A 24,318-nucleotide genomic window follows, 5' to 3' on the forward strand; every position below is an offset into this window, starting at 1 on the left:
GCAGGACTGACTGGCTCATTCTTTCTCCTTTCAGGGAAGCTCAGACCTTCACCCTAGGGCTGTAGAGATGCACTAAACAGGTCTGCAGTGCCAATCTGAAATGCAAACTGCATGAGCAGGAATTTCAGCCAGTATAACTGGCTGACTGTTGGCATTTCGAGACCATGCTGCCTGCCAGGGTCACCCCTGGGCAAAAAAGTCCCCAGGAGACAGGAAAACCAGATTTACAGTAGTTTGTCAGGAACAGCACTGAGTTCTACAGCTGAGTGGCTGCTCCTCTGCTAGAAGGAGCAGCTAGACAGAACAGAGAGACTGGTAAGGAAACAAGGGAGAAGTATGCACATCTGTGCTAGAAGGATAAACCATAGCCTGTGGTCATCACAGTTCTGTTTGCAGACTGTCCCAGTTCCAGGCAGCCCTCCTCTGTTATTTTAAGCTGTGTATTCCACACACATGTCAGGGACTGTGCCTTCCTCTGGGAAAGGAAGCAGTGTACTCTGCCACACACAGATAACTAATCAAAACCCCACGAAAGTGTGGCTCAGACAGCACTGTTCAGACTTACACATGGATCAAACTGAGCAATCAGCCACCCAACATCAACCCAGGAGTCCATGGTGGGGCTCACACAAATTTAGCATCATAAAAAGTTCCAGTTTAAATCTTCTCAGGGCTTAGTGGGAAATACACTAGCTAAAATCATGGATCAGCTAGGAATAGAAAAGATCATACTGGCTAAAGATGGGTTCAAACTAAAACTAATCTGGACAGACTATCTGGAGAACAGCAGAAGGTCCAGCACACACAGGAGCAAGCTGAGAGAAAATCACTGCTTGAGCCAAGCTACTGATGAAAACAATAACTGAGAAACTGAGAACAAACCAGGAAAGATACTGTGTAAATGGGGTAACAACTGAGCACATTACTACCCTGCAATGATGAGACTTAGGGCTTGGGACAGAAACCTCTTCCTGCATCAGAGTTGGTTAAATCAAGATAAAGGGGGAGCAATCAACAGGAAAGGATTTTCAGCCCCTTGACCTGGATTCTCCCTCAGCCCCAGGCCTGTCTGTATTCCCCACAGCTGTAATCTGAACATGCAACTCCTCAGCCACTCCATGGAGTAATGCTCACCACAGAACACTGTTCTGTATCCTTGGAGAGGGACTATAGCCTCCCAAGGCACACCAACTCAGTTTTCAGTCATAAGAGCCTGCCTCCAAGAATACACAGCACCATAGTTCCACTACCGGTCAGCTCTGCGTAGCTGTTCCCCACAGACTGCAGAAGCAAAGTTTGTCAACAAAATGTTTTAAATCTCCCACCCCCAAAACTCAAAACAGCAGAGACTATGTCTCAAGACACAAAACGACACATAACCTGACCTTGTTCTCTTCTTTCTGAAATTCAAAGTTCAAAGGAACAACTATGGCTGTTCTGTACTGTGCCCTCTGCACATTTGGGTAAGCATCTAAAACCAACTGCAAGAGCTGGCTTTCAAGGGTGAAGCATCTAGAAGAGAGCCCTGTTTCTGAGTTATTTTTAAATGTTTAGACAGGACCTAAAATAGGACCAGTGTTTTGAGTACTTCTGAAGAGTATGAACTCACGTAGGCCATGACATTTTTAGTTTGAAAAAGCTTTGGAACAGAGGTTTTACTGTTCATGCATCAGCTTATCACCCATTTTAGCTCAAGTCAGAGTCCATTACAAAGCAAGAAACACCCTTTCAAAGGAGGAAAATTAACACAAATAAGATGTAGGCTACCAGCTAAGGCAGTCTCTGTATCTCAGTAAAACTTACCACCCCATAATAGCAGGAACAGCATTTGCCACAGAGAAAAGGGGAAAGGCAGCTTCTCTGCTTATAATATTCATCTTCACACCACTTTCCCTACCTGTGTAGTTTCTAGACATACACTCTCCGCCGCTCTTCAAATTCAAGTCAACAGCCTGCAGACTCCAGCAGCCCAAGGCAGAGCCTCCAGCAAGCAAGAGGTGCATGCTGTACATGACAAGCAACACAAAACCAACCTAGAACACAAGCTGTGCCAGTCTCTTTTTTTAACAGTTTTATTAGCATCCCCCCTCCCACCCCATGCTGACAAACCAGGCTGCACTTGTCTGGCTCTGGCCTGAAACATCAGACTGAAGCAAACCCATACTAGAACTTTACCTCCCTGAATACTCTCCCAGGCTTCAACAATGAGCAGCTCAGGGACTTCTTGGGATAAAAGTGGTTTCTATGCATTTAGTAACCTTCATTAGCTCCTCTTTCTACAGACCTGTCCCATGTCCTCACATACACACAAATATTTGGCATCCACAAGCATCCTGTGACAAGAAGCTTCCCGCGTTAACTACACACATTAAGGACTAAGTTGTTACTTGGTTTTAAGCTTACTCCATGCTGTCTCCATGCAACACCTTATTCATACTTCTAATGGAAAAGGAGGGAAAAAAAAGCTGCTCCCCCTCTAAACTTTCCAGGTGATTCAGGAATTGAAGGTAACTGTCATTTATTGTTTTTCAGGTGGAAGAATCCCAACTTATTCCGTCGTGCTTTCTATGGAAGGTAACACTCACTTGTGTTCATTGCTGCTGCTGTTCCAATTTTAAAAACTGAAGATACCTCTATTAAGATGGCAATGGTTTTCCTAAAGCTGTAAAAAACTCAACTTCCATAAGAGCTGGAGGAGCTAGTGTGACGGTTATCAAATACAGCGGGGATTCCCCGAATCTATAGTGAATTGCTCATCTGGTAGTTCTCTGTTAAAATATTCAGCCTAACTCCTTAAACTGAGTTTGTTCAAAAGCAAATTTACTTTCAAGCCACAGCATTCAGCTGCACCCTTCTTCCAGCAGAACAGGCTGTACTTTTAAAAAACTTTCTTTCCCTGTTAGTTCTTTGAAAATACGAATTATCTAATGGTTGAATCAGCCTACCCTGATGGAGGGTAGATCCCTCACAAGATTGTGTGCCAGAGCTTTATTTGGTCATACATTCTTCATGAACATTTAAATCCAGCAGTTTTTCCTCATGTATGGGCACAGTCTTTATAGATTTCCTGACACTACAGAGAACAATATGGTTACCAGGCCTTGTTCTGCAGAGTCATATAAGAATATTTGGGTTTGGAGACTGTTTGTATCGTGATTCCCAAAAATCCTGAGTGATTTCTTTCACAAATGCAGTAACCCTAATTGCTTCCCACGTTCTTTATGAGATATTGAACTTTGTTAATAATACATACTTAGCTGACTAAGCAACCTCAACTTTCCTGTCAGGCTGAAATAATTTTCCTGGCTTTACTCTGTCCTTTGCCAGTTTTACTATTAAGAGTCAAAAAAGTGTTTTTAAAGATGCGGATATGTAGAAGTATTACTGGAATTAAAAAAGAGAAAGAAGGACATTAAACCAAACAGAACAATATATTACCTAGAGTTACAATACTTGCTGCTAACAGCTTCTTAAAAATATAAACCTACCCCACAATTTAGGGTTTTGAACCACACACTAAGGGTTAGAAGGAACACCTCACCCCACAAATGGCCCATAACTGGTCCTAATAAAAAAAAGAACCCTTCTCCCAAGTTCTGTGAGCACCTGAGGTGTTTTCAGAGGCAAAGGTGAATGTTTCTCCTGAAGAATTTTTGCCTTGCACACAGCACTGCAGTTGTGTATTTATCTTTATTCTTAAAAACTGGTGGTGCACAGAAAATAGGGCAGAAAATCAGTCCCTGAACTAAAAGGGAGGGGAGAGAAAGGAACAAGTAACACTCTCCTAGGTAACACCAAGTCGCTACTCCGGCTGCACAGGAATGAAGTTGAGCGCGACTCAGATAATAACCGTAACTCACATTTCAGAAGTTAGTTTGTTCAGACATGATCTTTCACACTTAGAGGTACTAAAAAGCATGTCCTCTTGTGTACTTCTGCTGGAGCACTTTTTCAATAGGATCTGGAAAGAATCACCTCAATATCTCAAAGAATACAACATACAGTCCTCTGGCCTCCTTATGATCTTGGGTTTTTTTATGTACCCTGAAGCATGGATACAGAAGAGACTGGCCTGAATTCAAGTCATCTCAAGTACTTACTCATTCCCTATTTCAAACAGCTTTGATTTAGTGGTTTTACTGGAACTACCCAGAGCAATTCAAAGCTGAGGCAACCAGACTCTCCAATCTTTGTACATTTGTTGTATGTATTCAGGATTTATTCTTGGATGCTCTAGATTGAAAGAGATTTTCTGAAAACTTGCTCTTTATTATCTAAGAGTTCCATCCAGGTCTACTACCAAACTGAAACATACAGGTTGCACCCCAGAGAGGTTTGGGCTGGGGGTTGGTGTCTCACTTTGTAAATTGTTTTTATTTCTGCTGATTTCATTTCTCCTGAAGTTAGAGCTGCAAGTCCAACAAGCAGACATGTTTCTGATGAAGGGCTCCTGTACTCCCAGTGCTCTAACGTGATACTCATCTCCCCAGTGCAAGTCAGTGACTCATGTACATCAGCTCCTAGTATCCAGGTGCCAGGGTTTCACTTCCCAGCCAGAAGTTCATGCAGACTTGCAGATCTCCAGCAACTTATTCAGTCTGGGATCTCTGGCGTACCACCCTACATTTGATATTCAAATTCCCATATTCAAATTCCATGTATTCACCTAAGGAGTGCTTCATCAGGCAAAGTGACAGCGGAGTTGTAACTATCCTGTTTAACAGGAAGCAGCCTGAAAGAATTCAGTTTCAGGGAGACATTTCTTCAAGGGTCTACAGCTGTCAACACCACAAAGCTCAGCCAGTGCAAAGCAGCTCATCACACTCCATGGTGACTGACAGACAGATGAACATCACTCCTGCTCCAGGAGTCTGTCTTCAGATTTGGCAACACTTAGTGGCCCATTTCTACTTAGTGATCACTATCAGAAACCCATGGTTTTGTTTTGGGTTTTTTTGGTTTGTTTCTGTCTGTAGGTTAAATTAATTCACTTCTACAGAAAACTCAACGTTTAAAAGTAGTTTTTGTATTTCAAGTGCAGCACCAGAGGTGCCAAGAAGTCTTGTAAATGGTGTACAGTGGCCTTACTTTGGTAGCATTGCAATCCAAAATTCCCAATCATTCTCTCAAGAAAGTTAGGGTGACAAAGGAAAAAATGACAAGCAAATATGCAACCTCTGGAGTAAATAGATCTGCTTACAGCAGAACTCTACAGAACAGAGCTTCTGTTGAAGAGATGTCCTTCATCCTTCACAGGATTTCCCTGCATAAAGAGAATGCTCCCTTTGCAAAGGGAACAAGTGAACATTCCCACATCCAGCCACTCACTCTTTCCAGTAGACCACGTGCCTGGAGAACTCGTCCAACTAATCACAGGTGGTACAGTTGGTCAGGTGGGTTCCTCACGCAGCAGCATCCAGAGGCTGCCCAGCATGACAGTGGCCACCCTCAGGGAGATGATCAGGAACAAGGAGGAGCCCGGCGGGCTGCAGCTGTCCATGGGCATCCCAGTGCTGACTCCCGGCACATTTTGCTTACCATCTGGACTCTTGGGAACGTTGAGACACCTTCATTTCTCTTACTGAAGAGTGTGCCTCAAGCTGGAAAAAACAACAGAGCATGAAATGCAAAGACTATTTTTCCAATAAATTAAATCTGTTTCACTTGACTCCCACTGTGGTTCCCTTCCTCCGAGAAGGCATGGTCTGGCCAGCTGCACAAAGTCCAGGCAGCCCTGGGAAAACAATGGGATCTTTCTTGCCAGAACCAGCCTTCCTGTTCACCCTTCTAACCATGGCATGGAGGACACCCCCAGTGTGTCTGCGGAGGAGAGGAGTCTGTTGGCATAGCAACTGCACACGCTAACTCTCTGCTAATGAACAGGGATAAAATGTTTTGTTCTCATTAGGAAAAATACAGACACATTCCTGATTGGTGAGTAATGTCTCTGCCTCTGGGAGATTAGCTCAGAGCTGTGCAGCCTGAAACAGCCTCAATTCAGCCCACTGCAGTGCTTCCCCTGAACAGCCACTCTCCAAGGACCTCACATCTCTCAAGGGAAAGCCCACAGAGCCTTCTGCAGCACTTTGCCTTTGGGCCTGAGACAGCTCAAGGCGAGAATAATGAGAAGAGGCTGGACAGGAGCAAACCGGAACAGGCACAATGGGAACACACCCCCTGCCCCTGCAGGGGAGCCAGCTCTCGCTGGTGCCTTCGCTGCACCTGGGTCCCAAGCTACCTCACAGCCAGAGAGAGTTTCTCCTTGTGCATCCACTGCAGGTCTGTGTTGCACAGGGCTCAGATCAGCCTGGGACTCCAGCTCCCACTCCAGCCACATTTTCCAGTGCTGGGTGAATAAATGGACAGAGCAAAGAGCTGCAGAACACTTGAGAGCAGAGAGCTCGGCAACCATTATTAGGAGCCTGGCTGCAGAAAAGACAACAAGGGCTCCTGCCTACCAGTCCTTATTAGGATTTTGGCAATAACAATCAACAAGATCCACCTCGAGTCTGGTATTTGCAGAATATTTGCACCCTGTTGTTTTACCACTAAGGTCTGTAACTGGGTGCTAACCCACACTACACAAAGCTTCTGCCCACACAGGCAACACTTCCCAAACCCTCTCCCCTCCAGATCCTCCTGCCACAGGTGCCAGCACAGCAAGTGGGAGGATCACAGTACTTCACTCTTTGCAAAGAAGATCTGGGGCAGATGCAAAGCCAGACACCCAATGCACAAGCAAAAATCCAGTCTCTAACCACAGCTTTGCCAGGCTTTTGGCATAACCTGGTCTATACGGCACAAACACAGGCCATCAGAATCAAACTGTGTAACTGCACTCTGAGCCCATGGTTCATCTCTCCTTTATGCCGCTACTGGGACCCATTTGCTCACAGCAGTTCACTTTGCCTTGAATTCAAAAGCTTTTGAGAATAGGGACTGCACACAGACTTCAGAGGGGACTTCGGAGTCTTCCTAGGGGCTGAACAGGTACGCAAACTCCTTTCTCCCTCTGGTGACTGGGACTAGTACCTCACACAGATACACTCAGCTCCACAGCAAACCGGGATGTTACAAAACTCTCTTGCTCTCCCACATCCCTGCCCTGCTGATGGAGAGAGTGGGATTTAGGCTCACAGGTAGCTGCAGGCTGTGCTCTTGAGTGCTTACTAACTCCCTTACCCAGCCTCTCAGACTTTCACCTGCCCTTTTCCTGCTCCTCAGGACTTCAAACACCTCAACTCAGCAGCTCAAAGTGATGCAGGAGGAGAAGGCAGAGTCAGCATCGGGAAGAAAGGACTCTGCTCCCTTGTGCCTTTGAGAAACCAGGGAACCCAGCGCTGCTGCTCTCCCTCAGCCACAAAACCTGGGTGTTAACCTCTACTGTGATCTGCCCATAGGACTGCTCGGGCTTCATTTCTACTTCATGTCCTTCCAGCTGATAATTCTGTTATTACAGTCCCTAGGCAGGCACTTTGCGCTGCCTGCAAAGCCACCTCTCTTTGCCTAAAGGAGAGAAATAACCCAGGCTCTTGCCCAGCAGCGACAGACCCCGGCCTTGGCCGGCAGCCCCTGCCCAGCCTGCCGTGAAGCGCCGATCAGCCCAAGGCCAGAGGGGCCGGGGTGCTGTTTTCCAGCCTCCAGGCATTTCACTTGTTCCAGGCGATCCCTCCCCCAGCCCTCAGAAAGGAAAAGCCGTGGGAATGGAGCTCAACACCCCGAAGTAGGCTCACCCCCGGGCGATGAGGAGCTTAACTCCCTGCGTGCCGGCGGGCAGGAGCTCGGACACGCCGGGAACGGCCCGTCCTGCTCTCGGCACCGACACCACAGCCCCAGCCTTGTGCCAGCAGCGAGGGGATAGACCTACCACTCGTCCAGCACAGTCCCTCTCGCTTTCCCAGGACGCTCATCATTCCTGCAGCTCTATTTTCCAGCGTTTCCATCCTCCACCAGCACACAGCCAGCAAGCCACAAGAGGAAAGCCCTTTTTTCATCTTTCCACTCTCCCAGCAGGCCCCAGAGGCTGCCCACTTAACATAAAGTTATCTTTACCATGTCATCAAGGCACTTTTCCTCCCTTCTGCCCCACGTGCTGCGGTACAAAGCCGCCCTCGTGGGCGCAGAGCCTGCGGTCAGCCATCAGCCAGCATGTCAGGAGTTAAGTTCGCATTTCCATTCTCCTGACCTGCACCAACGCTGGCTGAATATCGAGCTATTCTTTGCAGCTTGATAAAGCATGAGAAAGCTAAAGGCCTCACACACTCCTCTTTTCACAGCTTGGCCTGCTGCCCACAAGCTGTCACTCCCTGGCACCCAGGGCAAAGAGAGAGGAGGCCAAACTGCAGCCAGCTGCAATGAATCACTCTCCCGTCCCTCCTCCCCAGGGAGCCGGGTCCCTCCTTCCGGCGAGGGGATAATGTCTGCTGCCTGCGCTGCCTTCTTTCACAGAAAAACCCATCCTGGGCCGGGGGGGGGCTCCTATTGCAAAAAGCTGCTGCCGCAAAAAAGCACAGAGCAGCTCCCAGCAAGACTGAAGAACAAGGATTTCTGCTCAGCAGCTGGATGGGAAGGCACGGCTGCAAGTGTTCAGCACAAACACCACTTAAAAAAATCTGTAGTTGGTCATTTGTCTAAATTGCAGGAAATTCTGGAGAAAGGCTCAGGCACAGAATCTGATTTGAAGGAGACTCTTTATGTCCCACTCATGCAATATTTATTTCGGGGACTGATTTCCATTCAGTCCCTTCCTGGCTGCCCTTTTCCTTCTCACTATACCCAGCCCAATTACCAGGTTTCAGTCAAGCTCTCGCAACCAACACCGCCATCCCCTCAAGTTTATTTTGATGGGTTCCATCACACAAACTGCTTCCACACATTACAATTTGTTCTTCATTTTTAACACAAAACAGCAGAGGAAAATGTCCAGATCTCAGGGTCACTGGTATCCCAGACAAAAAATGTAGCCAAGAAGGCACAGAAGACCAAGGTCATCACATGCATTTCTTGCGCTATAGACCCACATTTGGAGAGCAGTGCTTTCAAAATGTAAAGATGTCCAAGCCTTTGCAAGGTCAAGATGTCAACTGTTTGCTTTCTGAGAAAGGGGATAGTCTTCAGGAAAACACATGCAAACTGAACCCCTCTCCTTCAGCCAAAGCATGAGCTGAACAGTGGCATGTGGATCCACATGGCACATGGATACCTCCATCCACTTGTTTCTGTCTCCTGCAAAGAATAACTTTGCTGCACAGTAGCCAGTCCCTGCTCAACACCTGCATCTCTCCCAGTACAGAAAAAGGAGCTGCAAACTGCAGTTTTATTGGGAAGAGCCCCAAGCCCTTCAAAGGCAAATTCCCATTACCTCCAGGGCAAGATGAGAGGCTGCTTTCCCAACAGCATGTGCTACCATGTCCAGCATCCCTCTTCTCCCACTAGCACTATCCCAGTGCCTCATGTCCCTAACAGCCATACTCTCTGCCCCCCTGTCCTACCCAAGGCAGCCATTTAGGCTCCAAATTCAGCATGCATGTCTGGTAGTGTGATTCAAATTCAGCCAGTGTGAGGGCAGGATTAAATAAATTCCTCTTATCTCTTCCTGCACTTGCAAGGTGATGAGGGAAGAAAGAGCTACACAGTTCCCACCTGGTAGACAATGTGTATTCAAACAGTGAGAAACTCATCAAGTTTGTTTGGATCACAGAGGTGATCCACAAAGGCTTTCTTTTATTATTGTTGTTGTTTGGGCTTTCAGGGTGTTTGTTTTTACAAAATCTGAAAAGCACAAAACAAAACCATGAAAAGAAACTTTTTTTTTGAGAGAAATGGAAAGACCTTCACTATTCCTAAAGCCACCTTCATCACAAACTAAAACAAGTCTTAAAAACACTCTTCCAGGGGCACAGGCTGTCAAGAATCACAAGCAATCACAGTCAATGCCACTTTATCACATTCTCTGCCAGATGACACCGTATGTTATGTATGGATTATGTCATACATGACTATGTATGGATTTCCCCTTGTGATACATTTATAGCACTTCGTAAGGTTTCTCCTGCACATCAGTAAGTGTCTCCTCCACAACACCTGCAGCTACAAAACGAGTACATTGAAAAGGTTATTACACTGAGCACTCATAAGTTAGTAAACTCCGGAACTTGGGTTACCCCTTGTGCAAATGAAATACAAAACACTCCCTGACCATACTCACACACACTGCTCTGCTGTGGGAATGCCAGCTCGTCCGGCATTGCTCCCCTCCTCTGACGGAAGGATCTCTAAATGCAAAGCTTAATAGAAACAGTTAATATCCTGAGTGTGGCTCTGAGCCATCTGAGCTCTGTGTGTAATATAATCAGGTTCATAATGCCCAGAATAGCACTCTGGAGCCCTAGCACAGACTAAGACCTCACTGTATTAAGTGTTGTGTGGATAGTTGCAGTGGTGCTGTTTTCTCTTCTGTAAAATTACTGAGTGCCATATACAGGAACCAACCATAACCCATATTTTACAGAAGTTGGGACACAGGAGAGCAAATGTACACTTTTCAAATGTCTTTTTTTGGCAGCTAAATCAAGTTAGTATTTTCACAGGCACACTGAGGGAGGGAAGGGAACACTGAGGTTACTCTCTCTCCAGAGCAGACAGGCAAAAGCCTAGTTCAGCCAAAGCTCACTGAGGCTCTTTATGTTCCTGTCCAGTGACAGAGGTCACTTGTCGAAGCCTGAACCAGATCTGGTACAGGGCTGCCTGCTAAGCACGCTGGCAAAAGGATCTGAGCTATACCCTTCTCTGCAGTTGTTTGTGTTTCTTCAGGAACACCAACGACCTGGAGTCTGTCCCAACACTGATTTCACTGCCTTTGCTAAAAACATGCCTTTAGCTCCGAAGTAAAATTTGTCTTGAATTCTTTGTGCTCGGAAGAAAGAAATCCCATACACAGGATCATGAAGAAAGTGATTGCATGTGCTTGCCAAATTACTTCACTTATGTAAATTCTAATTTTCAGCACAGATTCCAGGATACTTTCCTACCATATATACAGGTTAGATCTATGTTTGAACTGATTGCCCTTTGATGCTCTTTAGGTTCACATTGCACAGCAGGTGCTGATCATACTTCCAAAGCATCCAGAAGTCACAGCTCTTCAATTAATTGATTTTTATGAAGCAGCAGGTCATGCTTTCTGGCCTTCAGCTGATCACAGTTCATGAGCTTTCTGCACATTTTGGGCTTAGGAACTGTACATGTTTGAAGTGAATAGAGACTAGATGCCTTTTGGCAAGGTGCCTGAAGCAAAGGCCTCAAGAGAGAAATCCACCACTTCCCAGGCTGATACAAATGGACAGGCATCTCCTTGCTTCAACTTTTATTCTGTATTTGTGACCTGGCTATGAAAAAGGACGTTCTCCTCTCACCTAAAAAAAAAAAAATCTGTGGTTTTAAGCACTGCTTTGCCTTTTTTTCTGTTGTGTGTTTTTCCCCAGAGAAGAGGAGCCCCATCAGCTCATGCAGTGTCTGATCAGAGTCCATCCTGCCCTGGCAGCATGTTCTCCTGAGCTAAACAGAACAGGTGAGGAAGCAGGAACTAAACTTCCACACAGCTGTTTCTTAAACCAGATTTAGAGGGATACAGTGAAACAGAGTAGGGGTGATGGAAGATTGAACTCATTTGTAGCTAACCAGCAAGACTGCCAGGAGAGACCCTGACCTAAAAACAGATTTTCAGGGAGAAACACCAAATCCAACAATCACATGCAGTCCAGGCTGGGAGCTGCCACTGCCTCTACTCTTGCTGTACCGCTGCAATGCCATCACAACCACAGCACCATCTTTCCCACTCCTGCTCCTCTAAGAGGAGCTCATAAAAACTACCTCATCTTTTGCATGCCATGGATGATGAGGATCTGTAAGTCTGGGTTTTGGCATCTAAAGTAACTACTGTGAAAGTGCTACAGGAGATTTTTGCCAGAACAGGTGAGAAGAGCTTTCCAACTTCTTGAAAAAGATAATGTGCACAGAGGTAACCCAATGCAGAACTGCAGGGACAGCAAAAATGGAAGTCCTACTGCTATTGTGAACATTCCTGAGGCTGTTGGTGTGGGAAAGAGGAGAAAGTTGGTTACTGCTTTATCTGTAGTCACTCAGGAGACAAGCCATCAAGATCTACAGAAATAATTATTATCTTCTGGAATAACAGATGCAGTTTCTGGGAGAAAGGTTTTTCATAGGGATATTTTTGACTATTGGTTGAATAACTTCTTTGTTGCAGACTACAGAAAAAAAAAAAAAGACCCTTCTTCCTATTGCTTTGCCATGCAAGACATTGTCATTGTCACCTTTCAGATGTGTAAGCATAAGAGACAGCAGCAGCTGAGCTGTAGTAATTAGGAGGGAGAGATGTGCAGACCTTGTCTCACATCTTCCTGTTAAGATGCAGTTTACACTTTGGCAGGTTTAACAGTCCCCAGTGAAAATAAGCCATCTGCATCTGCTCCAGCACACCATTCTCATTTCTGAACCCTTCAAGCAGCTCTGGAAAAATCAGCATTGCCTCCCTGCTTTTTTCAGGCCTAAATGCAGTCACAAACCCATTAATTCTCTTACAGTAATGCAGGAACACTGGCTCTAGACCTGTTCACAATGAATCTACTTTTAAAAATACCAATTTCCCATTTTATTCAGGCATCTACCGAGTTCCAAGTTTCACTGCTTTCTGTACTTGCAGCAGGGAAGCCAAGAGGGACGCAAGCAACCTTATTCAATTCTATTCACAAGCACTCTTCCCTGGGAAAGCCAATAACTTTCAGAGGGTCTCTGCAGACTTTGCTCCACTGCTTTGCACACTGGAGAATGGCTGGTTGGTAATCCTCTTTTCACTCAGTGAGCACAGACCCAAAGGTTTTCATTCCTGTGAGCTCAGAAATTTCCATTTCCATTTGAGAGAGACATTTTCCTGGCAGTTCTCAAAAGATGCATTTGTAAAATAGGGAAACAACCTCAAGGAATTCTAAAGCAAAGGAATAAAGCTGTACGTGGACAGCCTTTCTACCTCGGCCAGGAAAGGAAATTCCTTCTCAGCACCACTGCCCCATAAACACAACTTACTCTGCAACTACCAAATACTTGATCAGCACAAAGTGACCAGCTGACCATCCTACCCTGTACAAACAGCAAACATTTTCAGATCACCTGGGGCAACAGCCTCCTAAATCGCAAATGAAAGAAAAAGTCCAGGAAAGTGCATTTGTGTGTGCACGCAATACAAGCAAAGAAAAGGGGTGAACATCAGATAGCTGTGAAACATAAGAGAGGTAAAGGTGTTATACTGAACTTAGTACAGGAAGTCACACTCTCATCAGTGGTTTTTAGACTTGTAGTCCATAGACTTTTGCTGTCTCCAAAGATAACTAAAATGTCAAATCCATTGTTGTATCCGTACTGTAAAATGTTTAGAAGTTTGCAAATCCAAAGAGGCTGAAACTTGCTTCTTCCAAGTGCAAAAGATTTAGGTGGCCCAAAGCCAAGTCCCAGAAAAAAGCCCTAGTCAGTGGCTCAGGAATGCCAGCTGTTAACACCAACCAAATGCATACAAACCCTCTGGTAGGGCAATTCACAGTATCATCCCCCACAAAAGCTCACTTAAAATTGCAGCTATCATTCACTTCCTTACTTCAGTACCAGGGAAACCTAAGTGAGTCTCACTTTGACACTCTCCAAAGTAGTCAGCCAAGTGAGCTATTTCCCTGCCTTGCTTTAGGGGATTCCTGCTTGGTGTTTCTGTAGAGAGAAACTAGAAAGGTTCACACTGCAGCAGGCAGGATCCCCTCCATCACTCCCAGCTCCTTAGCAAAGGCATTCCTGAGGTGCACTGTGCCCTAACAAATCAACAAAAGCTCTCCAGGTTTCCTGGCAGCTGGAAACTGGAATTCTGCAGTGAAGGCAAACACCTCTCCAGCTAAAGCAAACACAGCCAGGGAGCCCCTGCTGAGCACCACAGCTACTGTCAAAAGAGGGACAGGGAGAAGGTGGGATCATAAGGCATCTGCCTGACAAAGGGCAAGCCAACATAAAGGCAGAAGATGGTCATAAGCCCAGCCCTGAGACAGGCATTCCTCTGTGCAAGCATGTGCTTGCCAAAATGGTTTATCAGAATAAACCCACAAAACTTCATTTTTAGAGCAATGACCATCCTGCCCTGATCCAGATGGTACATTTGTCTTTAAGAGCATTTATTTTAGTGTTTAGAAGACCCATGTAAAAGATCCTGCAAAAATACAGAACAAAAATAGCCTAGTCTTAAACAGCTTATAACTTAACTCTAAAATAAACGAAGACAAAGGGAACAGCAGTGATCAGTATGAGCAGCACTCAGCTCAGCAGAACAAGACGACTGCTGTTTCCAGGAGTAAAGGAAGGCATTTGGGTTTTTTTTTTCTTTTTAAACTATATAACAGAAAAAACCTGATGAAAGATTTGAGAGAAGAATTATTAGGTGGGTTAGAATACATTTATGGGCCAACCACCTCTCAAACAGAAACCAAACCAGCATTTTTCAAAAGCAGCACAAGGAAACAACAGAGGGTAATGTTACCAGACAAACAGCAGTAAGAGCCCAGTTTCCAGCACTAATATTTGCTAGATTGCATACAAAAAAATAGATGGGCTGCCTCAGTACCTCATTTCAGTTGCACTTGGTGAATAAGGGAAAGGAGAAACTAAGCAGGGCTGAAAAACAGTGACAGCAAAAGCAAAAGAGCTGCCTGCCTCAAACAGTCTTACAACAGGCACAAACCCATCAATACCATAAAACATCTCTCATTCAATAAAACAAAGGCATCTTCCTCAGATGCACCCTGAGAGCTGGAATAAATACCCAGATTTTACCATCTCCCCCTCCTGATGGTTATGCTCTCCCACAGGGAGTTTCCTGGTAACACTTTCAGTGCATGGATGGGAGGTAGCAGAGGGTAAGTGTAAGCAAATTTACTTATGTCAGACCCAATCTGGACTGCAAATCCAAGTCTTCAGCTTCCATGGCATCATCTGGAGACCTCACTGAGACCACTGTAAGGCACACTTTCCTTCCCACTCTCTTGCAAAACCACCAGATACCAGTCCACAAGCAAATACTGCCTTTAGGGTAAATGCTGGTCTACCTCCACGTGGTTAATTGAGACACAGGCATGCCAGGCAGCTGACAGTGCACAGCAATGGTGCAAGGCCAGCAGCCCCATCAGCAGGTGAGTGCCAGGAGCTCCCACACCACAAATCACCCACCCCCAGCCTGGGGGAGATCCAGCAGAGCTGGATTCTGTTTGGGAAGACCGTGAGTGGCACTTAAAAGCCCTGGGTCTGAGGAAAGAAATAACAGATGAATGTGCTGAGTGAAGGACTCCTACATATGTATACAGGGAGAGACACACACAAAGGAGGGCGGGGGGGTGGCTGGGAAGAGTGACAGCAAGACTTGTCTCTGGGCCTTGTGCTTATTTTGACCTTTCAGTTAAAGATTCTCCAAAAAGGCACTGCTCAGCCCCAAGCCTGATTAGATGTCTTGGGAAAAACAGAGCACAAAGCATCACACATGAATGAGCACAGAGCCATAACACGATCTTGATATTCCCACCCATCCATATGGCCAAAAAAAGCCACGTTCTTCAATGCAAACATTGGCAGCAGCAATATGAAACGAATGTGTTAATTAGCAGATTTTGCAATCCAGCACACAGCAGAGACTGCTGATGGTGGCTATTATTTAGTCAATCAGAAGTGAAACAGAACAAGTACCACGTTACTTAAACCATTCACAACAAGGTTAATAATTTGCTAATTGCATATTTTTGGCCTGAGCAGACCAAGGTCTGTTTTTCAAGCTTCTTTTCTCAAAGGTATTTTGAAATGTATTTAGTAGGGCAAGCGCTCCATCACTTGCAAGTCTTCTCTTTGTTAACATTTAGTTTCAACTTGAATGTTTAGCTTAAATTCAAGAAAGGCCACTGCCTTGCTTTACACAGCATCAAACTAAATGAGCTCAATGATTTCTCAGCCTTGTAAAGTTCTTTGATTTTCAGCCTGTAAACAATCACAAGTTATTCTGAAACAATCAGAGGCTAAATTACAACATTCATCAGATTTACTTCTTATATAGGATTTTCACATTGAATGCAAGAGAAGATTACGAAACTGAATTACTTAAATGCCACTGGAATTTAACATAATTCCTTAGAGTACATGGGTTTACATGCTAAATGTTTAATAAAACTCTATTCTCCTAGAAAGTTTAATCAGTAAAATAAATACCACAACACAGGTAAGATACACTATTTCACCATTACACTCATATTTCTAAGAAATATAAAAAATATAGAGAAGTTTTCATTTTCATGACATATTTGAAGTACAAACCTCAAGCTGACACTTCTGTCATGAACAATAATCTTTACATCCAGGATGTACCACTTATGGTGCATAAAACATCGAGACAAACGAAGTTTGGAAGGAAAAGAACAAACAGGAATGAAGATGACTGAACTGGTCTTGGGGTTACTTCTAAAGCACAGAAAAACAGAAATCAATTGCACCAGGACTAGTCAGAGTCACATAATTTAAGGTACAGCCGCTCTGATTTCCTGCCTAACACACAGGCACTGTTCCATTTTATCCACTCACACCTCCATAAAGCCCATTAAGTGGTTCTGTGAAATGTAGTGGTTTATGGCATCCAGACTAAAGGCCTTTGGAGGTCAAAATGCAAGTTCACTGCTCTGCTAGTATTTGCTACGATGGCTCCATCATTCTTTCTGGCAGCAAGGCCAGACTAATTTCTTATTTGTTTGCCTTCTGCCTTGAGCCATTAATTCCTTCTCTGCTGGATTAAAGAGGAGTTCCTCAGAGTCAATTATGCACATGTTTTAACCAACTCACCTCTCAATAGCTTTTTAGGCAATCAAGAGATTGGTCCTGTCAATGTCTCAGTACAAGGCATCTTTTCTTGAGTCCTTTGAGTCCTTGGACAGCTTTTTCCTTTTTTTTTTCTTTTTTTTTTAATTTTTTTTTTTTTTTTTTTTTTAATATCAATTTGATTGTCCTCCCCCAACCTCTTCCCGCTTCTTCAGGGTCACTGTTTTGGTGAGACACAATCAGTGAAAAATCAGGATCTCTGGCACACAGAAGTCCAAACTTGCCTGTATCAGATGGATGCAATTTCACTGGACTCATTTTACAACATAATGGAGGAGCTACAGAAATCAGGCTGCAAAGATCATATCGATTCACTAACAGTCAATTATCTGACTGTATTCAGTGTAAGGAGCTCATATCTTTCTCAATCTTTCTTAATCATCATTTAATCATTTCTCCAAAACCTCTAAGGTAAACTTCACTACCTCCCCCATTCTGCCAAAGACTTACATACTATTCAGAATATTCAAGCAAGAAAATCCCAACATTCCTGTCATTTCTAGCCATGGTTTTGAGTTTGTCCTCAGCATGGCCTGCTTCTCTGCTGAATCAACATTAGCAGTGGCTTTAGACTTATTTTCAGAATATTGATGAACTACTGAACAGAGTAGCAGAGTACACTAGTGATGCTTGTTGAAGTCACCTGCTAGGAATACTGCTTTCTGAAATGTACCCAGTAACCCATGATTTCAGAAGCATCAGCCTTTATTTTAATTAAATAATTATGAGGTATGCTGTTGGTGTTGGCACAGATCAATTATTCATACCATTCTATGACTCCAAGTCAGACATCCAAGAAACACATTACATGAACAGTCACCTGCTGCCGTGTTTCTTTCCAGTAACACTTTCTTACTATTAACACAATCCATCCCTTCAGAGGCGTATAGCCTCTGAGGTATACACCAAAATTATAACTACCCATCTCAAACCTGCCCAAAGACCTGACTTATTCAAGATGACTGCATGAAAAGCACTGCTTCTTTGTGGATGTTAACCAGGCACTCCATATCAAAACACTTGTACCTTCTTCTACTGTTCTAGCAGCAGGCCCATTGAACTTCCACCTCCAACCAGACTTCCACTGTGTGGCACTTCTCATTTCGTGTTACTTCCCATTTGGTGTTCTACAATAAACCCACATGTAAGTTTGCAAAGAGCACAAGGCAGAGAGCTTATGCTCTGTGTACAGGCAGGAGCACAGGTCAGCTTTGGGTGCAGATCAGTGTGACAGCTGGAAGGGCTCCGCCTGTTACACCACTTGGAAGAAAACAATTCCAAGGCAATAGCAGAATGAAATATATGGCTTTTACCAGTCCTTACCATGGCATTTTCAAAGCAGGAAATTTATTTCCCATTGTGAACTCCCCAGCCCAGCTACCTGGGAACACCAATACTGTCTGTCAGGGACAAGATCACCAAGATAGCTCCAAGTAGCAGGAGCAAGCAGCCCATGGAAAACTGGTTTCAGGGAAGGCTACCCATCAGTTTGAAAGGCAGAAAGTCTGCTCATATTTATGCATGACTGCTCAAGTGAACTGCATTACTGCTTTTGTTGATCTGCTCACAGCGATCCATTCTTTCAGTAGGAACACCAGGAGGAAGCCACGCTGGGACTGGGCAGGGGAGAAAAAAACCACCCCGTGGACATACTGAATGGGACAGAAAATTCCCCTACAATTTCTGTAAGTTTATTTCCAGCAATGCCCTGCATTGACTTTTCTAGTCGCTTTTGAGGACGCCTCCACACATCAAAGCCCAAACTACACCACACTAGTCATTTTCACTAAATCTACTTTAGAAATTGATTAAACAATTGATTTTTTCATAGCTTAGATAGATACAAAGTGACCTTTCCATCCCACAAAAAAACAAAGGGAATTAACACATGTAAACAGTCTTCATTTAAAACTGAGTGTTTTGCTCCCTTAGAGGGAAAGTCCTGCAATACTTTATTTTTTCTTGCAGCTCTCATAAGATCAATTCTCCTTCCTCCACTTGAGATTTTCACCTTTTTGTCCAAAACAGGCCAAAGGCACAAGACTTCTCAGAGCATACACAGAAAAGCAGCCTGAAGACAAACACAAGTCTTCCTATAGGTCACCAAGTGGTAAAGACATCAGTACTATTTTGCCAGCTAACAGTTCTATTTCAGTCTGTGAAGCAGCAACACAGAGGACAGTTCCCAGTAGAGATAAGAGTTTTACAAGCACAAAAAGTTTTCTTTTTTCTCTCTACAGGAAAGAGGTTTCTAAGATGTATTTTTCATTACTGAGCGGAATAACAAGGATGGTCCACATGTTTATACTGGTTGAGACTATTTCCCTCGTGAATCACTGCATACATTAAATTTCTACCTGCTTAAAATAAACACATTGTGTTTTGGGCAAAGTTCCTTCCTTGTGCCTTCTGGTGCTTTCTACATGGTGCACTTGGGGATGCAGATTACAATCCTAGAGCTGAACAGCCAGGTGTCACTTGTGTTTTGATGATCAAACAGGCTCTGGCAGCCTGCAGAACACACAGTGTCTGTAATTGTCACTGCAGCACCCGTTAGGATCACACTGTGCTGGCAGCACTGGGAGGAAGGGAAACAGATGCAGAGCCCAATGGCTTTCAAACATTCAGGAAAAGGATGAAAACACACAACTCTGAGTGCAGGTCATTCTCCTGTAGCAGCTTTGCAGCAGGATCCTGGGACTTGCTTGTGGATGCTGAAGACCTGCACCAGGCACAGACACAGACTTTTGATCAGCAAGAGAACGCTGAAATGCAAAAGAACATTTTTGAAAACAGAAATGTTCTTGGGACTGTGAGAGCAGCACCAGCACTCAAGTTCCTCCCAGCAGGACACCCATCCCTGTCATCCACTGAGGGTAAACACTATTCAGATGTTATTTGTCTGTAGCTAACAAGTTTGGCATTCACAGGTCCATGGCAAGAGCTCTGCTACAGCAGAGCTGTGAGAGTGGGATGCTGTAGATGCATTTGGATGGCTGGATCCAAAATAACACTGTTGTGTGATATGTCCATCAGCTTGCCTACTCTTTCCACTCTTCACAACCCTTACTCACAGAGTTCAGCAGACACAGCTCTCCACAGTGGTGAAGCCTAGTTAAGCATTGTGAACAGCGGCCATTATCAGTATAGGTCATTAAGGAAAGCTTCATGATGCCACCACCCTGTACAGACAGGCATCAGACCCACAATGAAACAGAACAATTACAAGACCATTGATGGCAGGGGGCTGCCTGTGTTCTATGCCCATAAAATGCATTTACAAAGCTCAAGTATCCACAACAGTACTGCCACTACACCATATAGGAAGAAGTAAAAAATATAATTAGCAAGAAAGCATGATTGTCAGAAGTCTTTATATTTATGGCACTCTGCTGAGCTTGTTACTGAGGCTTCTGACACAGGCTTTCACCTCCCCTGCAGACCAGTTCAATGTGGAGAAGGAAGGGGCCATGGTGACTTGGGCACTGTGAGGACAGAGACTTGACTGTCCCAAGCCCAGAGAAAGCAAAACAGGCTAAATGGCTCTTTCATCTGGTCCTGTGCAGCTGCTTATATGGCCACACTGCTGGCAACACATCCCTACTGCCCATCTGTGCTGCTGTGGGAGGTAATCTTGCAGGTACCTGCCCTCTGGGCAGTACAGAGAACACGAGCAGCATTTGTATGGCAGCTGCTCTACCCCACCACTCCTTTTTCTTTAGCTCTGCATCATCTCAGCAGTGCTGGGCACAAAGCACAGCCAGACACTCCAGCTCTGGGACTCCAGCTGCCTGTTACTGAGGCCAAGGAGCTCAGCACATCGAGTCACTGGGGATGGCAGTGCCGCAGGGGCTGCTCTGCCTTCCTGCCAATTCAATCCTGCCTATGCTGCCAAGAGGACAAGCTGGTAGCAATCACCCAGGGCCATTCTGAAATTGCACATGCACCTCTGTTGGCTGTCACACATCTGGAGAACAGTTTCTGGTTACAAATCCCCAAAAGAGAGGAAATAATTTAGATCAAAGGAGGAAATAAACAGTACGAGTCAGTGTTACCCGTTACAGCCACAGCAGTGCCTCAGAAGGCACAGTCACACAAGGGAACCACACCTCTCCATCACAGCCATGAGAAAGCTGCACTGCCACACAGGACAAACAGCAAAAAGCCCTTGCAATCTTTGCCTTAAATCTCTCTCAACTTTCAGGTTGACATGAAATGCTATTTAAAATACGTTTCAGCAAAGGATCAGAATATAAATTCAAAAATGCTATAGTCTCCCCCCAGGTACTTCAACCTTTCTGCAGCCTCATTTCATCAATTTCTATCAAAATGCTGAAAAGATCTGGCAAATAAACCAAGCCCCCAGTTAGTACTTCTCTGTTTCCCACAGTGGCACACACAGATCTCATGCAATTAATTCAGTTGCAGATCAGTTTTACCATTCTCTGGGGTAGAATCATTCAGTAGTAGACTGCAATCTGTATGCAAGAAGCCAAGCAGGAAGCAAATAAAGATCAAAATGTTGATGTCAGTGCAATTCAAAAGTCCAGGAACTGCTTCTGCACTTGAAATCTCTAGCACCTACAACTTTTGGCCACACTAGGAGACAGTAGAAGACAGGTGAGAAGAGCTTATGACTCTGGTGTGTGGAAGACAGCAAACTCATGATCAAAATTCTCATCACGTGTATTACCAAAATGCTCTCACATATGATAATTTTGTAATTCACTAACACAATCACTCTCTCCAGCATTTTAAGAAGGTTCAATGCAAAAAAATCTTGGGATCAAGGCTGAAAGTACTAAAGAGAATTGCTCCAGGACCATTAACTAATTCCAAGCTGTCCAAAACCCTACAACAGCTTCAGTGAGGACATTATTTCTGACAAAGCCCGGTCTGGCAGGACCATCTCTGAAGCCATGGTTCCTCTGCTTCAAATATTTTGTCTGAAGGAATTCCAGCTGAGCAGAATACCCAGCAGGCAATGCCAGGAGCATTTTCTCAAGCATTTGCTTGGCCAGCTGTCCACAAAGGTTGGCATTTCTTTATAGAAACTAGAGAACCCAAAAATTCTTCAGTGTCTCACACAGGAGGATGAGGGCATGGGCACTTGTAAGCACAGAGAGATTTCAAGAGCACACAGTCTTCAGGAGTCAGGATCAGAGGGGGGAGACAGGTGGCACTCCAGTTCTTAATGTAACTCCACACAAAGAGCAGGGAAGCCACTTAACCAAATTGTGAAATCGTGCAGTACAGGAAAGCTAAAAGAGCAGAGATTGAAACAAAAATTATTTTGAAATTACATACATGGGCAGGAACCCTCAGCTGAAAACATTACTTCTATGTAGTAATTTTGAGAATTATTATAACAGGGTAAGATGTCAAACATACCCATTCTATTTACAGAATGACATGCAATTTAGTCAGAAAACAAGATTCATCAACATAAATGCTTGAACACAGTCAGCTTCCTCCACCTGCACAGTTCCAGGCACAACTACCCTCCTGCCACAGCAGAGCTGCAGGGAGGGGTAGGACACAGGGACTGCATTCTCCCTGGAGTAACTTCAGCAGCAGGATGAACCCCATCATTGAGACTCAATACCACATTATGCTGAGATAAGCTGACACACATGTTTTTTTCACTGAAGCTCAGAAGCACTGCCTTTAATTTCAGAATCAAGGAAAAGTGCAAAGAGAGGGAGAATGGTGATGACTTGAAATTGTCTGCACCTGCAGATACAAAGCAACAGCAAACCATTTAGTCAATACCTTACAGCTGTGTGTCCCAAGGGCTCACCACAGATTCTGTGTGGGTATCTGGAGCAAGTGGTGACACAATTCCTAAACTCCAGTCCCCAATACAGAACCAGCCCAGCTAAACCACCACCAGAAGCAAAGATCAATTCCCTTACAGCCTGTGACACAAGGACGAGAGACTTCCCACATGAGATAGACCAGGAATAGATACAAGTAGCAAGATAAAATTACAGTATTCAGATACTTCAAGAAGGGAAGTGAATTATCACTTTTCAAAAGGGAGTAGCTATGAAGTTGCAAGAATTTTGAGAGCAGCAGCGCTGGTGCAGAGCAGAGGCTGGGGAAACTCAACATTTCCAGGTTATTCCACAGTTTAACTTCAGAGCCAAAAGCAAAGCAAAATCTCACATGTTTCCCAGGCACAGAAGAAGTGATTCTAACAGTATTGCAGCTTTTATACTGCAAGCACATCACTAAAGTTCCCATTCAATTAAAGTCTGCAATCTGGAAATTTCCTTACGATCTGTTTCATTCGAAGATTCATTTCACATTTTGATCAACATCTAAAATGAGATCATACTACCACAAATTTGTTTTCTACTTCATTTTCCCCTCTTTTTCTTGCTTGAGATCGGCAGGCAGGACTTGAAAGTAAAGGTCTAAAATTAAATTCAGGATATTAGAAACGATTTTAAAATTTATTCAATAACAAAACAACACAAAGACAAGCAAACAAACAAAAAAAAAGGCAAAAAATCCAAAACAAAACAAACCAACAACAAAAAAATTTACCTAAACTGAAACCATTTGTTTCTGCTTTTTTCTTTCCCTCACAAGCATTGGGAGGCAGCACTTAGTTCTAGTTAACAAAAAAAAACAACCTAAATTGTTTCCTGGAACCTCAGAATAGCTCAGATGTCTTAGTTACTACTTGGCAGAAAAAAATTATTAGCAGTGAAAACAAGTTCTCTGCATTTATTACTTAAGCAGTTGGGGAGAAGAGGCAGAGCCTCAGAGAGCTCATACCAAAGCACTGTGGTTCTCCCATTAGTCAGGGCTGCGTGTTGGTACAGGTTGGAACATCCTCCTTCGTGTTTTTGCACCTTTGCAGCTTAGCAAGTCTGAGCTCCAACTACAACCCCAGCCAGTTTATTAAGCAGGGGAGCATCTCAGTTATCACTGTGGCAAACCACAGCACGCAGGCTGATTCTTCATGGTTCCAGAGAAAAATGCAGGTAGCAAAACCCCCTCCATGCTGATTTTAGAGAGTCTCCCAGATTCAGTGTGCCACCAGGAAAGGTCCTTTGGCTTTTGCCACTGTGCTGGAGTAAAGACAGTGCAACACATGAGTTTACTGTTTCCCAATTAAATTAAGCATCTACTCTGCCTTCCGGAACAGCGGTATCGTGTCACGGGACTGTGCACGTGCTCCCACTGCCTCAATCACTTGTTTCTGAAAAACACATGTAAGAATTTATAGGAATTATCTTCCAGCACTGAGACGAAACCAGACAAAGCTCAAATAATGATCAATATTAATCTTCTCTAAAAACATCATCACAACCATCAGGTCATCAAAGACGCCTCCAGTAACAGGAC

At 44.3% G+C, this 24,318-nt stretch overlaps 1 protein-coding gene across 2 annotated transcripts in view; it reads right to left on the reverse strand.

Moving 5' to 3' along the window:
* PLXNB1 (plexin B1) overlaps nt 1-24,318 on the reverse strand; it is a 73,541-nt gene that overhangs the window by 46,311 nt on the left and 2,912 nt on the right. The window contains exon 2 of one of the 2 annotated variants that reach the window (XM_030282829.4): nt 5,329-5,600. The gene's annotated coding sequence lies outside the window, so the exon portion shown is untranslated. The remainder of the gene's footprint in view (nt 1-5,328; nt 5,601-24,318) is intronic. The other variant, XM_030282828.4, reaches the window with a different exon arrangement.

This window comes from Taeniopygia guttata, chromosome 12, assembly GCF_048771995.1.
Source record: "Taeniopygia guttata chromosome 12, bTaeGut7.mat, whole genome shotgun sequence".
Classification (NCBI taxonomy): Eukaryota; Metazoa; Chordata; class Aves; order Passeriformes; family Estrildidae; genus Taeniopygia; species Taeniopygia guttata.